The sequence below is a fragment of the Papaver somniferum genome, chromosome 9 (assembly GCF_003573695.1).
Source record: "Papaver somniferum cultivar HN1 chromosome 9, ASM357369v1, whole genome shotgun sequence".
Taxonomy (NCBI): domain Eukaryota; kingdom Viridiplantae; phylum Streptophyta; class Magnoliopsida; order Ranunculales; family Papaveraceae; genus Papaver; species Papaver somniferum.
The window spans coordinates 73293175-73300424 of NC_039366.1; the positions used below are offsets into that span (position 1 = coordinate 73293175).

The 7250-nt window shown below is 34.9% G+C and overlaps 1 pseudogene; it reads left to right on the forward strand.

Moving 5' to 3' along the window:
• The first annotated feature begins 5132 nt into the window (after positions 1 to 5132).
• Positions 5133 to 6445, forward strand: LOC113309566 (annotated as a pseudogene).
• The last annotated feature ends 805 nt before the right edge of the window (positions 6446 to 7250 follow it).

Genomic DNA, 7250 nt, shown 5'->3' on the forward strand with positions numbered 1-7250 from the left:
GGGTACAAAATGTAGCACTTTCGTGCTTATCAATGAACAAATACATTTATGAATTAAGGAATGCAATCTTTGCAAACCGTGGCTTAATGTTCATGAATTGATTCTCATGAATCAATCCGATTTTGATTCAATTGGTTCGTGTAAAATAGTGAACAATTGAACAACTCTATTTTGAAACACAATTAGATTCATTTGATTATCTTTCATGAGTAATTGATCATCATAGTTGATCCAGAAGTGTTAGGTGAATGTGGTTAAGACAAAAGTGTTCATATGGCTAACTTCAGTTACCTATTATTGAGCCAACTTAATATACACGTTTAGGTACGCTTACCCATGTCTAAATGAAAGTATATTTCATTTGTGTATAACAAGCTAAGACCATCTAACGGTGGAGAGATATTGCTTTGGTTTTAAGCAGACTTAGCTTGAATCTTAAATCAGGTTTTCATCTAACGGTGAGTGTTGAATGCTTTGTTACTAATCTATCTTAGCTTTGATTGAAAGCAAACCCTGATTTGAAAGACTATATAAGGGAGAACTCTAGCAACTGGAAAACCTAATCCCCGCACTTTCATGTGTCCTAGTTGCAACTAGAGTCGATTCTCCTTTAACCTAGGTTTTTCCAAAACCATTATAGATTGACGACTTGAAGACTTCATTTGGGATTCTTGAAGCCAAACCCAACTATTTTCTCTCTAGTTATGTGATTTGATCTTACTTGTTCTATCGTATTGAGTTTTATCTTCTCTAAGATTTGATCAAGATTTATCTCCGATAGGTAAGATATAAAAAGTAATCACGAAGCTCTTCGTCTCATTCTTTGTGATTCCTTAATAACTTCTTGTACTACCATATAGTTAAGTTATTTTGAGGTGGTTGATATCTCTAGGCTGCTCTTCGGGAGTATAAGACCGGATTATCAATTGGTTCCTGTTCACCTTGATTTATCAAAAGATGGAATAAAAACTTCATAGGTACTTCTGTGGGAGACAGATTTGTTTATAAGACTACTTTGGGAGCAACTCTTAATTGTGGGTGAGATCAGCTAAGGGAATCAAGTGCGCAGAATCCGGCGTGGTTCAAGAGGCGTAAGGAACGCGACTGTACCTTAATCGGTGTGAGACTTGGTTAGGGCTCAACTACATTCCAGTCCGAAGTTCACTTGCAGTAGGCTAGTGTCTGTATTGGAGTAATACATTGTGGTGTTCAAATCTGGACTATGTCCCGGGGTTTTTCCGCATTCGCGGTTTCCTCGTTAACAAAACTTATGGTGTCTGTGTTATTTATTTTTCGCATTATATTTGTTTATATAATTCAAATATCACAGGTTGTGCGTAGTTCAATAAATTGGTGCTCTCAGAATTAGATTGGAGTTAGTCTATACAGATTGCCGAACGAATTATTGGGTGTGGTTGTCATACCCGTGCTTTTTCAAAAGTGTCAAACATAATGGGCGAATCGCCAAATTTTACATTTAGCCCGTTGAAGTAGAGTCTCGACCGCTTGGTAGAGACTTAACCGTGCGCGACCAAGTTTATATCACCCGCGATATAGTCTTGGTCGCTCTGTGTAATCTACATCGCTCAATGATTAATCATCCAATGGTACGAAATCCATCATCCTTTAAATACTCAGTTTTATTCCCATTTCAACGCACACCTCTTCCTTTTTTTTGATACTAAACGCACACCTCTTCCATACTTCTCATAATTTTGTTTTGAATTGTTGTATTAACACCTCTCATAACTATTATAATTTTCTGCAGTATGAAATCTGGTTTTAGCATGGATGAGTTCATAAAAGTTTAGCATGCCGCCAAAATCAAAGATGTGTTAACCAAGAAATCGTGCATAAGGAGCTTCACAGAAAGAGGGATGTTAGCTGAAGATGAACGCATCTGCAGGAATTATGTTACTTTTTACATGAGATTTAACCGATCATAAGAACAGGCAAGGAAAGACAATATGGGAGAACATATTTCAGAAATTTTAATAGAAACAGTAAACCTCAATAATCTTGATGTGAATAGGTTGTACGGTCGCTTCGTTCAAATCAATCACCAAGTAACCTTGTATGTTGTTGCGGTAATGCAAGCCTATCGAAGCCGCAAGAGTCATGAAACAAAGTTGATGTTGAATGAAGATGTGAATTGGCTCCACAAAAACGAAAAAGATTCCCCATACATAAATTGTTATAATATCTTGAAAGGGTTGCCCCAATATAATCCACTTTTGTTAAGTGTTTTTAATGGCAGTGACTAAATGCAACCTTGGTTTTGGCTATTTACAACTCTTGAATAAAAATAAAACAATAATGGAGTGTTTAGTAACCGTGGTTGGGCGGGTGATAAAACCCACGGTTATATTTGTGCTCATTAATGGCCGACTTTCTTCATCTTCTCTTTGTTCTTCCATTTTTTTTTTTTGAGGATTATCGATCTTGCTTTTCGGATCAATAATGGCTTCATTTGGAATAATCTGCAACTATTTTTTCATCTTGTTTACGCAATAAAAATAGAAGTCATTCAATGGATAAAAATCAAAACCAATTGAAACCCTAATAAATTATTCTAAGCAGATCATATTTTATTTATATATTTGATCTTATGATAATTATATTAGATAATTTTAGGGTGTCAAAATTAAATTCCATTTTTGGATGATAGCGATTTGGAAAGATGATGGAATAAGCTATGGCATCATTAGATTTTTTTCGCTTGGATCAGAAAAATAACGATGATGGTGAAGGTGGGTTTTGGACACCTACATTATTTAGGTTAACAAATGATTCAAGTTCAAAAAGAAGGTTATATTTAATTTTTGGAGGGTTGCATTTAGTCATTGCCTTTTTAATTAAGTAATGTTTTGATTTCCACATTCTCAACTTTAGTTAATTAAATATAAATTTTGGTTTCATGTAGGTCTTATAAATTAAAACTTAGAAGTCTAATTTTCAACTTTACTTATTCTTTTAAGTTTAATTTTCAAACCAATTAGCATTACTACGTCTTTTTACAAGATATAAACTTGGACAATACAAATTTAAATACAGACTTCGAACTTGACCTGCTTTGAGGCGGTCCATATTTGGATATACATACATATTTTGCAAGTAAACTGTCCAAGGTTAATAAAATCTCGAAAATTTCTGGCCTCATGTCTATCTTCAATTGACGTAAATTCTAACTGATGCATTATTGAGAAAATAACTAGTAAGATGGTTAACTTTCAAATCTTCTTTGCCTTGAGTTTTTCGTTGCCTCTCAGCTACATGTTTAACTTCGTTAATGTCCCAAACTTGAAAATTTTCTTTTTGCTTTCCTACCGATACTTCTTTATAATTATCACATAGCTTGTTAATAACAGTTTCAAGTGCTATTTCGCAAAAATTAAGTTGGGTCGTAATTTTTGTCGTTTGAAGATTTTTAGTGAGAAAATGAAGTTTGAAATTCACATATTTTCACCAATAGAGAAATAGACGTTATAATGGTGCATAGGAAGGAACCCCGCTGATGGGTGGTATTTATACAACTAGGAATTACCAATAGGTACTATTATGGTAGTCTTAGTTAATGGCAGGTCCACCCACTAAAGCCCAGTAAGCATAGGTCCATAATTAAAAGAAAACATGAAACTGGACCTAATTTTTTAAGCCTAGGTCCTGTACACGTGCGGGACACATGTGACGTATTATCATAATTCCGAAAACACCCCGCAAGTTTTTTTAGGCTAAGAAACACGTTCGTTTCTTTTTCATTCTCTCAATTTATGTTTTCAGAGAAGAGCTATGCAAGTGAAGATTATTTGAGGTCCTTGTTCGATTCATGAGTTCGAGCTCTGCAAGTGTAATCGGTAGGTGGATTTTTTGTTCTTACGATATTAATCATCACAACGATTTTTTGTTCGAGCTCTGCAAGTTTTATTCGAAGTTTTTCCAGTTTTTTTTGTTCGATCCATGGTCTAATCGTTGTGGTGTTTGATTAAGATTTTGATCTCCATGTTTGATTTCTTGATTATTTACTAGATCTAGATGAATAATCACATTTTTGGTTCATTTCGTTATTAGATTTGATCTAACTAGTTCCATGTTTGATTTCTTGATTATTTACTAGATCTAGATGAATAATCACGTTTTTGGTTCAATTCGTTATTAGATTTGATCTAACTAGTTCCATTTTGTTGTTTTTAGATTTGTTTTTTTGTATGAAACAATAGTATGTATATCCTGTATTGACAGAAACCTAGCTTATTTTGAATGAAGAAGAAGAAGAAGATGCATCGTTATGACTTACGACAAGAAGATTTGTTGTGTTTCCATGTATGTTTTCTTATCATCTTCTTCGATTATTTTTTTCGTTTTTCTTCTATTGATTGTATTATGAAGATGAAATCGATTTTCCTGACGTTTTTATGTTTTCAGGTTTTTTACAGTTTGTTTTTGTGTATGAATTGACAATACATATTTGGTGTACTAATATAAAATTCTTATGATTTACGAGGAGAATATTTGTTTTCTGTTTCCAGGTATGCTTTCTAATCATCTTGTTTGATTATTTTGTTCGGTTTTCTTCTTTTGATTTATTTTTTTGATTGTATTCTGATAATCAAATCGATTTGATTGACGCTTTTATGGTTTTTAGGTTTGTTACAGTTGTTTTTCGTGTATGAATTGACAGTACATATATGGCGTACTGATACAAAACTCTTCTAATTTTGTTTTATTTGAAGTTTTTCCAATTTTTTTGGTTCGATCCATGAGTATGTATGTATAATACTGATAGGAAGTGCTATTTGCTGTGTTTTTGCTCCTTTTTTAGTCTTACCCTTCAGTACTTATGTGAAACACTGTAATATGTCTTTCGATTCTCTTTTTTTTCATAGATCTGTCACCTGTTGTTGTCATACTGTTGATTTGTAGTTCATGAATCTTCAGTACATATATCGCATACTGATAGGAAGTGCTCCTTGTTATTGTTAAGGAGAAGTGAAGAAGATGCAGGCATACAGTGGAGCTGCAATAATGGGTGCTGTTGTACAACAACCCAATCTTTTTAATAAAGGTTCTTCAACTTTTTTTCCCAAGTTGGGTACTACTGCTGCGGATAGATTACCTTCTCAAGTTAGGCAGACCCTGAAGTACGTTCAATAATTGATAGTGAGAAGAATCGTCAGTAGCTTGGAGCTCATTGCTTCAGAGAATTTTACATCTCGCGCAGTGATGGAAGTTGTGGGTTCTTGTCTCACAAACAAGTATTCAGAAGGGCTTCATGGTAAAAGGTAAAGATGGTGCTAAATGTTGTATTTTTTCCCTGTATTTATATTGAAATGCATTTGATCATTTCATTCTGCAATGTAGGTAATATGGTGGCAATGAGTACATTGATGAGCTAGAGACACTTTGTCAACAAAGGGCTTTGGCTGCATTTCACTTAGACCCAAAGAAATGGGGAGTTAATGTCCAACCTCTGTATGATTCTCCTGCTAACTTTGAAGTTTACACTGCACTTCTCAACCCACATGACCGTATTATGGTAAGTTGAGGCCTCTTTCTCTCCAATTTTTTGAATTCAGTTTTGAACCCCTAAGGGATGTAATCAACTCTCCTTTCAAAATATGGGGCTGTATTAATTTGTTCATGTAACTGGCACAGGGTCTGGATCTTCCTCATGGAGGTCACTTGTCACATGGATTTATGACTCCTAAAAGACGGGTATCTGGGACTTCGATTTATTTTGAATCGATGCCCTACCGTTTTGATGAATCAACAGGTGCTGCTCTGCATTCTTATATTGTGTAATGACTATGTGGTCTATTGTTGTTCATTTATAATTCGTTGATAATTTGCATTCATTACCAAATTCACTTGCATGCCTTATTGATTATGATATGCTTGAGAAAACTGCCACCCTCTTTCGACCAAAACTCATCATTGTTGGTGTTAGTGCTTATCCTCGTGATTTCGATTATCCTCGAATGAGAAAGGTATACACATATCTTTTGATTGTCAACAGTTGTGATTCTTAGTGATCAGAGAATCAGACTAGTTAACCCATTACGCACACCTAATTCCCTTTCCTGCTATGTTTCTTGAAGATTGCAGATTCTGTTGGGGCTTTTCTCATGATGGATACGGCTCACATAAGTGGTCTCGTTGCTGCATCTGTACTTGCCGACCCATTTGAATACTGTGATATTGTAACAACCACCACTCACAAGGTACACCTAGTCCCATTCATGAAGTCTGCAAGACTGCAACTACTGACCCCAACACAAGCAGCATTTGTTTTTATTGGTTTAGGTTCAAGGGTCATGTTGTTTACTATGTCTTCTGTTTCAATTTGCAGTCATTACGAGGTCCCAGAGGTGGCATGATTTTCTTCAAGAAAGATCCTGTTCTTTGGGTTGATATGGAATCTGCGATTAACAATGCTGTTTTCCCAGGGTTACAGGTAACTAAAACTGTAGCGGTTATTTGTGATTTATCATTGGTTCAACATTATAACATTTTTTAGGTTTGTTACAGTTGTTTTTCGTGTATGAATTGACAGTACATATATGGCGTACTGATACAAAACTCTTCTAATTTTGTTTTATTTGAAGTTTTTCCAATTTTTTTGGTTCGATCCATGAGTATGTATGTATAATACTGATAGGAAGTGTTATTTGCTGTGTTTTTGCTCCTTTTTTAGTCTTACCCTTCAGTACTTATGTGAAATACTGTAATATGTCTTTCGATTCTCTTATTTTTCATAGATCTGTCACCTGTTGTTGTCATACTGTTGATTTGTAGTTCATGAATCTTCAGTACATATATCGCATACTCATAGGAAGTGCTCCTTGTTACGTTTGATTCAGTACTGGAATTGGATATGGAGATGATCTGGAGCTGCAGTTCAGAACTTATTGCAAGAAATGACAGATTTTGAATGATAGGAACATGAGTTGTTGTTGGTTCAGATTTGCAAGCTTGTGAAATCGGTGGTGGTCTTGATGAAGTTACAAATTGGTTGTGACGTGTGTTTGAAAGAAGGTGTGCTGCAAATGGATTTGGAGGAACATAGAAGGTTGGGTTGCTACATTGTATGATCCTACAATGTATGTGATGTAATACGTTTTCTAATTTGTTTATCATTGATTCTTACAGATTTGTACTCTACCTGGAAGCAGTGCAGCAAATATGTACTCGAATTTGTAAGCATTCAGATATATAATCGGATTTGTAAGCAGTACGACAGATATGTACTCAGA